The following is a 14,995-nucleotide window of genomic DNA, read 5'->3' on the forward strand; positions in this document are numbered from 1 at the left end:
TGAATGCAGCCTCCTGCTCCAGAAAAGTCAAACATTTTTAACGGGTGATAGATACAGTTGTAGTTAATTTTTAACTGGTTGGTGGTTTAGGAGCTTGTGCATGACTACCAGGGCTTCTGAGTACAGGGAAACAGAGGTGGGAGTGGAGATAGTTCATCCCTGACTCCATGGAAGCCTGGAGATTTCAGTCACAAAACCCATATACCTGAGTATTTCAACAGATTAATTTCTGGATGTTCTGAGCAGTGGATTCCAGCTGGGATCATGGTGGCAGAAACAATATCAGAGAGAAAATTTTTTAAGTTTAAAAGCAGTGGAGGAAATGATAAATAAAAAGATTAGATTAAAATACATACAAATTAAAATCTCCAACAATTCACTAGAAGAATGTTGGGGTGGTTGTCTGGGCCACACCTGGTAGTGCTTATTGCTGGCTCTGTGCTCAGAGATTACTCCTGGCTGGGTTCAGGGGATTATAAATGGTGCCAGGGACCAAACCCAGGTCAGCTGTGTGCAAAGCAAACAACTTAATTTCTTAATTTTTATTTATATACCCAAAAAAGGAAATGTATACATTACTGAAAGAGAATTTATTTTAGCAATATATTATTGACTATAATGTTGTATAATTTCAATTTATTATTGACTATAATGCTGTGTATTCATTTATCACAATCACGACCATCCTGTTGTTCGTCGATTGCCTCAAGCAGGCCCCAGTAATGTCTCCTTCATCCTAGCCCTGAGATTTTTTTAAAAAGTGCCATATTCAAGGCTCTTTCAGGGTTAGGAGAATGAGACCCATCATTGTTACTGGTATTTGGCATATTGGGTACACCACGGGGAGTTTACCAGACTCTGCCATGTGGGCAGGTTACATTCGGTAGCCTGCCAGTTTGTCCAAAGTAGGAATGAGATGATAAGATGTTGCGCGGCTGCTGAGTGTGATAATCTCTGGATCCTGGCCGTTGTTGGGGTTACACGGCAGTTGGTGGGTGTAACTGTCTAGTTACTGGCAGGTCCAGTCCCAAACCATGCAGGCTTGGAGATCTCAGCCCCGGGTCCCACACACCTGGGTTCCTCTGCCAGTTCTTTTATGTGTGAGGCTCATCCAAGTGTGTGGAGAGTGGTCCCAGCATGGCCTTGGCTGGGGCCCGGAGGTCATATATATTTATTTATATATGATAAAAAAGAAACTTGAGAATATTTGCAATTTATTTTTATTTATTTTATTGAATCACTATGAGATATGTTACAAAGCTTTCATGTTTAAGTTTCCGTCATACAATGATCGAACACCTATCTTTCCATCAGTGCATATATCCATCACCAATGTCCCCAGTATCCGCCCCCCCCCCCCCCCGCAACCCCACCTGTTCCCTTCCTCAATGGCAGACAATATCCCACATCCTCTCTCTCTCTCTTTTAGGCATTATAGTTTGCAATACAGATACTGAGAGGCTGTCTCGTTTGGTCTTTGGTCTACTTTCAGCACACATCTCCCATTCCAAACCATCCATCTAATCACACGAGAGCTCCTGAGAGCATTTGGTAATGGGGTAGCAGCAGGCATGGACTACATTTTCTAACAAAAAACAATTGTCTAATATTCTCTCCCTTTCTTAGCCAGAATGTGAGTAACATAGGTTCGGGAAACAATGGGTGGGTGTGAGAATGACTTCTCTCACAATTACACATAAAACCACTCACAAATGATTCTCACCTGTCATCTTTGAGCACTACCAGTTTGGAGTTTTCAAGGTAGCATAGCTTCCATCCCTCTACCAGTATCCCAAAGGCTCTACTAGGCCTCATCCCATATAAGCTCAGTTCTAGAGACAAAATTTCTAGTTCTGATAACATGACCATTTGTTGTTGTCTTACTATGATTCTTTTTTATCATATATATATATAAATGAATACACAGCATTATAGTCAATAATAAATTGAAGTTACACAACATTATAGTCAATAATAAATTGCTAAAATAAATTCTCTTTCAGGAATGTATACATTTCCTTTTTTGGGTAAGGTAAAGGTAAAGGCCCTCCCGTTGATCGTCGATTTGCTCGAGCGGGCCCAGTAACGTCTCCATTGGAGACTTTGTTGTTACTGTGTCTGGCATATCGAATACTCTCGGTAGCTTGCCGGGCTCTCCGAGAGGGGCGGAGGAATCGAACTCGGGTCGGCCATGTTGGCCGCTTGTAAGGCGAACGCCCTACCCGCTGTGCTATCGCTCCAATTAATATTACAATTCCATGATAATACATTTTTTGTAGGAGTACTGCTATTTATTCAGCCACTGATTAGCTTATTGAATTGGGCATGAATTTTTATTATTAATTATTATTATTATTTATTATTAATTTTTTAAATTTATTTTTTCCTTTTTATATTTATTTATTGAATCACTGTGGGAAAAGTTACTAAGCCTTCAGGTTTAAGTCTATGATCATACAATGATCAAACACCTTTCCCTTCACCAGTACTCATTTTTCACCACCAAGAACCCCAGTATACCCCCCCACCCCTCCAAATACCTGTGAGGCAGATGATTTCTACTTAACTCTTCTCTACATTGATCACATTCATTATTTCGACAAAAGATGCACCATTATTGTTTAGAATTCCACCCCCCCCAAACAATCAGAATTGCTGAAAAGGCATTGTGAAATATTTTGTTTTCTATTGCTGGTTATGAGAATCATATAATGTCACGTGGTCATGATTTTGGATTTCTACAAAGAGTGAGATAATTACGAGATTGGTTTTTGTGTGTCTGGTGTTATGGCCGTGCCAGAGAGCCGCTCATGGGGGATAACTTGTGACCTCGGTAGGGCGTAAAGGATGTGCCGGTACTGCCCCCCTTTCCATGAGACTGCAGTTGCCCCGTCACCCCCGGCTCATACCTGGCTTTCCTATAAGCTCTGAGGTGGCGGCCACCTTGCTGCCAGGGGAGAAGAGGCAGAAGGGAGCAACACCCTTTTCCTCCCGGGGAGGCATGGCGCCGTAGTTTAACGCATGGTCCATTCACTTTTCTTCTGCAAGCTGCTGGGTTCTAGTCTAAGTCCTTTTGCCTCTGGAGCCATGGCCGTGCCAGAGAGCCACTTGTGGGGGGCAACTCATGACCTCAGTGGGGTGTGAAGGATGAGCCGGTACCGTCCCCCTTCCCATGAGATTGCAGTTGCCCCTTCACTGCTGGCTCATACCTGGCTTTTCAATAAACTCTGAGGCAGTGGCCACCTTGTTGCCAGGGGGAAAAAGGCGGAAGGGAGCAACACCCTTTCCCTCCCGAGGAGGCATGGTGCCGTAGTTTAATGAATGGTCCATTCACTTTTCTGCTGCAAGTTGCCGGGTTCTGGATTAAGTCCTTTTGCCTCTGGAGCCATGGCCATGCCAGAAAGCCGCTTGTGGGGGGCAACTCGTGACCTCAGTAGGGCGTGAAGGATAAGCCGGTACTGCCCTCCTTCCCATGAGACTGCAGTTGCTCCATCACTGCCGGCTCATACCTGGCTTTCCAATACGCTCTGAGGTGGCAGCCACCTTGCTCCCGAGGGTGGGGGGGATAAGGCGGAAGGGAGCAACACCCTTTCCCTCCTGGGGAGGCATGGCGCAGTATTTTTTTTTTATAGTTTATTTATTTATTGAATCACTGTGGGAAAAGTTACAAAGCTTTCAGGTTTAGGTCTCAGTCATGCAAATATCAAACACCTTTCCCTTTACCAATACTTATTTTTTACCACGAAGAACCCCAATAAAACCCCACCCCCCACCCCTCCCAATGCCTGCGAGGCAGATGAATTCTAGTTGACACTCTATCTGCTTTGGTTAGATTCATTGTTTCAATAAAAGATGCACCACTATTATTTAGAGTTTACCCTCTCCCCCCAGATCAGACATGCTGAGAAAGCATTGTGAAGTGATTTGCTTTCTACAGCTGGGTTCAAGAATTAAATGTTGGTTTTGGATTTCCGCTATTTTGCTAATTAACCCTGGAAGTATTTCTAATGAGAGTCAGATAATTAAGAGATTGGTTTCTGTGCTCTGGAGTTGTGGCCGTGCTGGTGAGCCGCTCGTGGGGGGCAACTGGCGGCCTCAGTAGGGCGTGAAGGACGGACTGGAATGCCCCCCTTCCCATGAGGTTTTAGTCACCCCCACACCCCCGGCTCACACCTGCTCTCCACAAGGCACCCATGTGGTCGCCATCTTCTTTCCAGAGAGGAGAGGGCGAATGGGGCAATACCCTTTCCCCTCCGGGCAGACATGATGGCCTGGATTAATGCATAGTCCGTTCACTTTTTTGCTCCAAGCTGCTGGGTTCTGCATTAAGTCCTTGTGCTTCTGGGGCCGTGGCCGTGCTGGAGAGCCGCTCGTGGGGGGCAACTGGTGACCTCGGTAGGGCATGAAGGACGGACCGGAACGCCCCCCTTCCCATGAGGTTTTTGTCATGGCGCAGTATTTTAACGCATGGTCCATTCACTTTTCTGCCACAAGCTTCCGGGCTCTGGATTAAGTCCTTTTGCCTCTGGAGCCATGGCCATGCCAGAAAGCCGCTTGTGGGGGGCAACTCGTGACCTCGATAGGACGTGAAAGACAAGCCAGTACCGCCCCCCTTCCCATGAGACTGCAGTTGCCCTGTCACCGCTGGCTCATACCTGGCTTTCCAATAAGCTCTGAGCTGTCGGCCACCGTGTATGCAGTCCAGATGCATTTCTGCCAAAAGCCACTGGGTTTCAAGATTTGTTTCTGAGTCTCTGGTATCATGGTTATTAATCAGCTTGATCAGGAGCCAGAAAGGCCATTTGTAGGCGGCGACTCGGGGTCTCGATGGGATGGGGAGAAAGAGTCGGCTCCACCCCCATGTGGTGAGGCCCCGTGTGTCTCGTCACTGCTGGCCCAAACCTGACTGTCCAGTGGCCTCTGGAGGATGGTGTTCACCAGGCCAACAGGGGGAACAGGACAAGGCACGAAACCTATTCCTACCTGGATTGGCCCAGCGCCAGTAACCTACTGCAGGCACAGGATGCATTTCTGCCAAAAGCCTTTGGGTTCCGAGATTTGTTTCTGAAACTCTGGGATCATGGCCATTAAGCAGTTCGATCAGGAACCAGAGAGGCCATGCCTCCAATTATATAGCTGAGCCGGAGGTGGTTTGTGGGTGTGTCTCCCACATACCTAACTTTTGGCCGATTATTTTCTTGGTAAACTTTGCCCCAAGTTTTTGGGGTCTGGCCAAAGGCACAGCAGCAACTTTGGGGTATCTGAAAGTTTGATGTTGCCATCAGGCTGCTGATGCATTCATCTCACAGGTACAGATTGAGCTGCTGGTGGCACCACACCCCCTGATAATACATTTTTTAAAAAATTTTTATTAGTGAAACACCATGGGGTACAGTTGTAGACTTACAAATTTTTGTGCTTGAGTTTCAGTTATACAATGATTGAATACCCATCCCTCCACCAGTGCCCATTATCCACCTCCAATGCTCCCAGTATCCCTCCCCCCCCCATTTCCCATCCCACCCCACCCCTGTGGCAAGGCATTCCCTTTTGTTCTCTCTCCTTTTGGGTGCTGTGGTTTGCAAAGCAGACATTGATTGGCAATCATGTCCGTCTATAGTCTGCTTTCAGCATCCATCTCTCATCCTGGGAGGATCCTCCCAATACCTTTTAATTGGTGCTCCCTTCTCTATCTGAGCTTCCTTTTCCCCTAGCATGTGTGGCTGGCCTCCAAGTCATGGAGTGAACCTCCTGGTACTTATCTTGGCTATTCTTGGGTGTTAGTCTCCTATTTTGTTACTTTATATTCCCTAGATGAATGCAATCTTCCTATGTCTGTCTCTCTCTCTCTGACTCATTTCACTTAGCATGATACTTTCCATGTAGTACCACTTGTATGTAAATTTCATGACTTTATCTTTTCTAACAGCTGCATAGTACTCCATTGTGTAGATGTATCAAAGGTTTTTTTTTTTTTTTGCTTTTTTGGGTCACACCCGGCAATACACAGGGGTTACTCCTGGCTATGCGCTCAGGAATTACCCATGGCAGTGCCCAGGGGACCATATGGGATGCTGGGAATCGAACCCGGGTTGACTGTGTGCAAGGCAAATGCTCTACCCGCTGTGCTATTGCTCCAGCCCCCCAAAGTTTCTTTTACCAGTCATCTGTTCTCAGGTACTCATTTTTTTCCAGATTTTAGCTGTTGTGAATAGTGCAGCAATGAACATAGAAGTGCAGATGTCATTTCGACTGTACTTTTTTGCCTCTCCGGGATATATTCCCAGGAGAGGTATTGCTGGGTCAAATGGGAGCTCAATTTATAATTTTTTGAGAATCATCCATACTGTTTTCCAAAAGGGTTGAACCAGTCGGCATTCCCACTAGCAGTGAAGGAGAGTCCCTTTCTCGCCATATCCATGCCAATACCGGTTGCTTTTGTTCTTTTGGATGTGGGCCAGTTTCTGTGGTGTGAGATGATATCTCATTGTTGTTTTGATATGTATCTCCCTGATGATTAGTGATGTAGAGCATTTTCTCATGTGCTTTTTAGCCATTCAGATTTCTTCTTTGGGAAAGTTTCTGTTCATTTCATCACCCCATTTTTTGATGGGGTTAGATGTTTTCTTCTTGTAGAGTTCAACCAGTGCTTTGTATATGCTTGATATCAACCCTATAACATATGGGTATTGGGTAAATCTGCTTTCCCATTCCGTAGATTGTATTTGTATTCTGGTTATTGTATCTTTTGAGGTGCAGAAGCTTCTTAATTTAAAATAGTCCCATTTGTTTATCTCCGTTTCCACTTGGTTGGTCAGTGGAGTGTCGTCTTTGAAGATATCGTTAGTTTCAATACAGTGGAGGGTTTTGCCGACCTTGTCTTCAATGTACATTATGGATTTGGGCCAGATGTTGAGATCTTTAATTCATTTTGTTCTGACCTTTGTGCATGGTGTTAGGTCAAGGTCTAAGCCCATTTTTCTTGCATGTGGTTATCCAGTTCTGCCAGCACCATTTGTTGAAGAGGCTTTCCTTGTTCCACTTCACATTTATTGCTCCCTTATCAAAGATTAGATGTTCATACATTTGGGGTTGTGTGTACGTATATTCCACCCTGTTCCATTGGTCTGCAGCCCTGGCTTTGTTCCAGTGCCAGGCTGTTTTAATTATTACTGCTTTGTAGTAGAGTTTGAGGTTGGGGAGGGTAATGCCTCCCCAAGTCTTCTTCCCAAGAATTGCTTTAGCTATGCATGGATGTTTGTTATTCCATATGAATTTCAGGAGTTCTTGATCTATTTCTTTGAAGAATTTCATGGTTATCCTTATAGGGATCGCATTGAATCTGTATAATACTTTCAGAAGTATTGCCATTTTGATGATGTTTATTCTTCCTATCCATGAGCACAGGATATGTTTCCATTTCCTCGTGTCCTCTTTTATTTCATGGAGTAGCGTTTTGTAGTTTTCATTGTAGAGGTCCTTTATCTTTTTAGTTAGGTTGATTTTGAGGTATTTGATTTTCTGGGGCACAATAGTGAAAGGGATTATTTTTTTCATGTCATTTTCCTCTCTCTCATTATTTGCATATAGGAAGGCCATGGATTTTTGGGCACTGATTTTATAGCCTGTGACTTTACTCTACAAGTCTATTGTTTCTTGGTAGAGGACTTAGGATTCTCCAGATATAGTATATATCATCTGCGAATAGTGAGAGCTTGATTTCTTCCTTCCTATCTGGATGCCTTTAATGTCTTTTTCTTTCCTAATCGCTATTGCAAGTACTTCCAGTACTATGTTAAACAGCAGTGGATAGTGGGCATACTTGTTTTGTCCCTGATATTAGAGGAAAGGCCCTTAGTTTTTTCCCCATTGAGGATAATGCTTGCCATGAGTTTGTTGTAGATAGCTTTGACTATCTTGAGGAAAGTTCTTTCAAAACCCGTTTTGGTGAGAGTTTTCATCATAAACGGGTGCTGGATCTTGTCAAAAGCTTTCTCTGCGTCTACTGATATGATCATATGGTTTTTATCTTTACTTTTGTTGATATGATGGATTATGTTAATTGATTTCCAAATGTTAAACCATCCTTGCATCCCCGGGATGAATCCCACTTGGTCGTGGTGTATGATCTTTTTGATGAGTTGTTGGGTTCTATTTGCTAATATTTTATTAGCAGTGCTATTTACATCCGTGTTCATCAGGAATATTGACCTATAGCTTTCTTTGTTGGTGGTGTCTTTGTTTGCTTTTGGTATTAGGGAGATACGTGCCTCATAGAAGCTGTTTGGGAGTGTTCCTATTTTTTCAATTTCCTGGAAAAGCTTGAGGAGAATTGACCAAAGGTCTTCTTTAAATGTTTGGAAGAATTCACTAGTGAATCTGTCTCGGCCTGGGCTTTAGTTTTTGGGAACACTTTTGATTATCACTTCAATTTCCTTGATATGAATAATACATATGTGATAATACATTTTAAATATACATGAAATAGATAAAGCCCACATATTAGTAATAGAGAAGACAATAAAATTTCAGGGGGAAAATTGAAATAGGCTTATAAAAGTATATTTTATTTTATGAAAGAAAATATTGGCTTTATGTTAAAAGATAGAGATTTTGCTTAAATATCTTCATTAATAAGTAAAAGATTGTAATAATCTCAATAAATGTAAAAAATATCAAGAACCTGATTAGACAAGGATATTTAATATGAACTAAACATTAATTCAATATTGAAAACATAGAAAATATCTCAGCAAGCTAGGAGTAAACAAATCTTTCTTGAATCTCATATAACGCAACCATAAACACCACGTGTGAATGCCATACTCAATGCTAAGTGCTGGGAAGTTTGTCTTGTCTTAAAGAAGCTCCTTGAAAAAACTGATTTCAAGGCTATGAATTCCTGAAGCTGTTGCCTATCTCTGAAGCTCTATAATGTTTCTTCAAATCTGAATGATAATCTAACTGAATAGAATATTCTTAGTGAGGTTTTCATTTTATTGAATTCTTGTACTATATCTCACTATTCTCTGCTGCTTCTCAGCGTCACATTCAATAGGTCTGCTGGGAATCAAATGAGCTTTTGACTGTGTTATTTAAAAAAATATTTTTTGCCTTTGCAGCAATTTACTTAGGATGAGACCAGGTACAAATTTATTTTAGTTGTTTGAACTCTTTAAGACTCTGAAATATATCTCATTAGTGGAGGGGAGTCATTGGTAACTTGGTGTTGGAGAAGGTGCAGTAGCTTTATACATCAAATACATAAAGGTGAATAAAATATTCATAATTATACTACCAAAACTATATTAAAATAACAAGAGTTCAAATTCACATGTATATAATAATATGTGAATTTGAACATTATATAAAAATATGGGCTGAAGTGATAGCTCAGTGGGTAGGGCATTTGCCTTGCAGATGGCCAATCTGGCTGACCCGGGTTCGATTCCTCCGCTCCTCTTGGAGAGCCCAGCAAGCTACTGAGAGTATCTCGCCCACATGGCCAAGCCTGGCAAGCTACTCATGATGTATTCGATATGCCAAACACAGTAACAACAAGTCTCACAATGGAGACATTACTGGTGCCCACTGGAGCAAATTGATGAACAATGGGAGGACAGTGCACCTGTGCTACGTAATAATATACTACTTGTCTACATTATAGTGGATAATGTGGGAATTATATTATTGAAAATATGGACTTTCAAAATTTCCTTTAAAGAGCACTAACTTTTGTCTTGGCAGGTAGTTTCAGCTTACCTTTGATTTACTGAGAATTTATTTAAGACTTTATGAGGTTGAATCTAGAGTGACCCTTACTCTAAAGCTTCAGTTCTAAATCTGGGTTGGGTAACTGTAAGGTTGGTGGGTTGTGAAAGGGTTGGCTACAGTAAAGGGTTTCCAAATCCTGGTGGTCAAAAATTAATTCAAAATCAGATGTGCATTGCATCCAAGGTGTTTCTGACAGTACTTGCCTATATTGCCACCTTCGAGTCAAGAAAGTATTTGGGAGTGGAAGAAGTTTCAGAAGTCCAGCTCTGGAGCAGCTTTACTCCTAGACGTGGCCTTCATTTAATCCTTGGGTTGGTCAATACATTTTTCAGTCTGGCTGATTTGAACAAAATGTCTCCAAGCACTGTGTGGTCTCCAGGAGCTATTTCTCCCTACCTGCACATAGGTCATTGCATCTTAGTTTTATTCAGTGAAAGACAAGAATACCCCCAGGTAGACTTCTGGTGCTCCCTTGCACAGTCCCACTTCTCCAGGACTCTGCCCCTCAAATGTCTGCTCTCTGAGCCATCCTTAACTTGGTTTCATTTCTTCCATCCCCAGAGATTTCTGTGTGTGTTCCACTACTCCTTGCTGTTTAAAAATGTTCCCAGGCAGAAAACCAGGCAAGAGATGCAAATCAGGCAAGAGAGGTCACCACATAACATTTCGTTATTCAAGGGTCAAAGTCTTGTAGAGTTATAGTTGCTTGTGATGAAAGCATGTCTAATTCTAGTAACTTATTTATGACTGAGTCCAAAACTCTATTGAAACTTTGAATTCACTAATTGAAATTTGAATTTCTAGAAGTTCTGTCTGCTGAATGTTTCATCCCTCTAAGACCTTTCTAGAAAAGAATTTTTGCAATTTCATAGTTCATTTCCTACATAGCTCACATGCATTTGTACTCAGTTCTAACAGCTGCGTCCTTTGGAGTCTGTACTTATTGTCTATTGCTGTCACAGTAGTGGTACCTATCTGGATTTGGTAATCTTAAGAGGTTCCGTTAAAATGTATGCCTCTACGTCTTTAAGACATTGTCCTCTAGGAGAGTTTTGGGAAAGTTTTATTCTGCTGCTCCCCCCCCCCCCCCCCCGTGTGTGTGTGTGTGTGTGTGTGTGTGTGTGTGTGTGTGTGTTTGTGTGATCTCAGGACTGCTCAACGAGAGTTTCAAGTTCAGGCTCACCACCTTGCACTCTGAAAGTTTTGTAGACTCAAGTACTGTCAGTAGTAAGCATTGAACACTAGCCTCCGCACAATTCTACCTGCTTCCAGAAGCTTCAGTCTCCCTGCCACTCTACTTTCCAGCACTTGCATCTGTAGCTCTGACCCAGAGCTGCTGCATCTGTTTCTGGTTATTTACAGCAAGTGAAATTCAGCCCCTAAACTCCCTGCTCTGTGTCTTTGCTTTCTTGGGGTTCAACTACTAGGTAAAAAACATTTTTTTACTTTAAGTTTTAATTAGGAGGCAACAAATATCTGGAGAATAAGACTACTTCAGCATATGTTGCATTTGGGGTTATAGTTACTGTGGACCAGTAACAAGTGACTCTCTAACACTCCAATTATCAGGGAATAAAGGCATATGGCTTAATTTTGTAATCAGAAAGCTAACAAAAAGGTAACAGGTACTTGCACCTGAAATAACATAAACATATTTATAATCACTTAAGTTATTAGTATTATCTATTTATCATTTTCTTGCTGCTTAATTATCTCTCAAACTCAAAAACTAAAGGATACTTTCCATAGGCTGAATCTGTAAATTTTAGGAAAACATATCTAAGTTGACAAATGAAGGGTGACAGTAGGTTGAACACCAAGCAAATCCTATTCCTTTATTTGTGCATTTTGCAATAAGTCTTGACATCACCTTCTCCTCTTTCTGAAATTTGCTTACTTAGCAGAGCACAATGCAGTTTTGATGTTCAATCTGATTTCAAAAGAATCTTTGAGACAGCTAATCTTCTGTACACTCACTGTAATTAAATATTACAGCACAAATGGTACATAAGATACTCACTTTCTTGAGAACCTCTTAGCACCAAACTATGAGTACATAAAAAAGTATAGATTTTCAGAGTGGTTTTTTTTTTTTTGGTAGATTTTCCAGCTTGAACTTTTAACTCTTATAGCACCTTAAGCTTCCAAAGAGTAAGGTATTATATATCATAGACTGTAAATAACTTTATTAATTTTTAATTTTATCCTAAACTCATTTATCTTCACTTTAAAATCTGCTAGTATAGTAATCTGCTTGTCTTCAAGTTCCTTGCTTCATTCTAAGTAATTTATAATAGCAAAATGCCATAATTAATTTGACTAATAATAAAGTTGCTTACATAAACACCAACAAAATGTTTTGTAAGAGTATGGCTGATATATTTAATGATTTAGTAACAAATTTCTGAGGTTCAGTTGTTTTTACATCTTTACCCTAAATTATAAATTATAAAATCCCTACCATAATTATTATGAGTTCATAACCATCACCATTACAATTTTTTTTCTTAAAAAAATCTCTATTTGCTTTAAGAAGTATCCTAGTCTGGATTTTTTAAATGGATACACACACAGACACACACACACACAAAAAAAAAAGAAAGAAAAAAAAAAAAAGGACTTTCATGATTTATTCTCAATTCTTCCCAGACTGAGATGCTAACTTTCAAAAAATGTGCTTCTCTTGGTCCTGAGAGGTAGTACAAAAGTTAAGGCCTATGTCTTGCACGTCACTGACACCAGTTCTATCCCTGACACTAGTTCTATGGCACCACCTATGTAGATAAGTAAGATCATTCATGTTTGCCCTGGTGACTTAACATGATGTCTTCTAGTTCCACCCAATTTACAGCCAACTGTATGATTGTCCTTCCCTGAAGCTGCATAGTATTCCTTTGTGTATTTACAACACACTTTTCACCATACACTTACCTGTCTTTGAACAGGTAGGTTGATTCCACAGCTTAGTTATTGTGCTAAGTGCTAAAATGCATAATGGTGTGCATATTTCCTTTTGAATGAATGTTTTCTGAAGGTGGATGTTCCAAAGTGAGATTGCTGTGTCATGTGGCAGTTCAATTCATATTTTTCTGGACACTCTTTCACTGTTGGTGGGAATGCCCACTAGTCCAGCCTTTCTGGAGAACAATATGGACAGTCCTACAAAAACTAGAAATTGAGCTTTCATATGACCCCTGCAATACCACTTCTGGGAATATATCCCGAGGATGCAAAAAAAGCACAGTAGAAATGACATCTGTACCTATATGTTCATTGCAGTACTGTTCACAATTGCCCAAATCTGGAAACAATCCAAGTGCCCTAGAACAGAGGACTGGTTAAAGAAAATTTGGTACATCTACACAGTGGAATACTATGCAGCTGTCAGGAGAGATGAAGTCATGAACTTTGCTTATAAATGGATAGATATGGAGAGTATCATGCTAAGTGAAATGAGTCAGAATGAGAGGGACAGACATAGAAGGACTGCACTCATTTGTGGAGTATGAAACAACATAACATGAGGCTGATACCTAAGGATAGTAGATACATGAGACAGATAGATTGCTCCATAGCTGGAAGCCTGCCTCATGAGCAAAGGGGAGAAGGCAGCTGGAATAGAGAAGGGATCACTAAGAAAAAGATGGCTGGAGGAATCGGTCGGGATGGGAGATGTGTGCAGAAAGTAGATAAAGGACCAAACATGAGAACCTTCCAGCGTCTGTATTACAAACTATAATGCCCCAAAGTAGAGAGAGAGTATGGGGAATCATGTCTTCCATGGAGGTAGGGGGAGGGTGGGAAAGGGGGGTTATACCGGGGATATAGGTGGTGGGGAATGTGCACTGGTGGAGGGATGGGTGTTTGGTCATTGTGTGATTGTAACCCAAACATGAAATCTTGTAACTATCTCATGATGATTTAATAAAATTAAAAAAAAATTCTTACTTTTCTGAGAAATATCCATGCTTTTTTCACATAAAGGTAGTACCAGACAACATTTCCACCAGCTGGGAATAATCATTCTTTTTTTTTTTTTCACCACATTCCTATCAACAGATTATTCCCAGTTAAAGAAAAAGTGTCATTCTCACTGGTATGAGATCGTGTCTCATTGTCTTTGTTTAGATTTCCCTGATAAGTGATGAGAACTTTTTCATATAACTATTGACCATCCATTATCTGCATAGAAGTGTCTATTTATTTCCTCTCCCTATTCGTGATGGGGTTTTGGACTTTGCGGGGTTGATCTTTGTATTTTATAATTTTGTGTATTCATATATATATTTGCTCGAGCGGGCCCAGTAACGTCTCCATTGGAGATTTTGTTGTTACTGTGTTTGGCATATATATATATGATGACATTAAAAATTTTAATATATATTAGAATATAACACCCCCGGAAGTAAAATTCTAGATCAAGACGTTGAGGTATTTATATTTTTAATTTTTTATTCCATATTCATAAACAACTCTGACCACAGAATAGTAAAGGGGTGTTATTGTGAGCTACAGAAGATATGGTCTGGTTGTTAATAGACTTCCCACAGAAATAGTTATCTCCTTGCTGGTCTTGACATCCTGGAATCCAAAGAGCTCTACAGCTTCCGAAATACCCGTGCCCTCTTTCATCCTGCCAAAAATCACCTGTTTGCTATCCAACCAATCAGTCCTGACAGTTCAGATGAAAAACTAGAAACTGTTTGTGTTGGGTCCAGCATTCGCCATGGACAAGAAGCTGGTGTACCCCTATGCTTTTGGGTGAAACTCTCATAAACTTTTCCCCATGCATGAACTTTCTTCCAGTGCTGTTATGGTGAGTCAAGTCCTCATCCTGACATATAAATCTCGAGATAATTCTGTGAAAGCAGAAACCTTTATAACCAAATCCTTTCTCCCCAGCACTCAGAGCATCAAATTTTTTTTTGCTGTCTTTGGAACTTTGTGTCAAACAGCTTGAAGGAGATGTGGCTCAAATGCTTGCCATCGGCAGCAATGTGATCCTTAAACTTAGAACATTCATTTTATACTTTTATGGGGAAGGTTAGGTCACACCTGGCTGCACTCAAGGATGGCTCTTCATGGGGCCAGGGATTGAACCTGGGCCGGGCGCATGCAAAGCAAGAGCCTCGATCCCTGTATTATCTGTGTGGTTACAAAAAGTGGGATAATTAGTGTACTCTGAAGAATGGTCAATTTCTAGGAGTTGTCTTGGTAAGAT

Source organism: Sorex fumeus, unplaced genomic scaffold (genome assembly GCF_029834395.1).
Source record: "Sorex fumeus unplaced genomic scaffold, SorFum_2.1 ptg000024l, whole genome shotgun sequence".
NCBI classification, from domain to species: Eukaryota; Metazoa; Chordata; class Mammalia; order Eulipotyphla; family Soricidae; genus Sorex; species Sorex fumeus.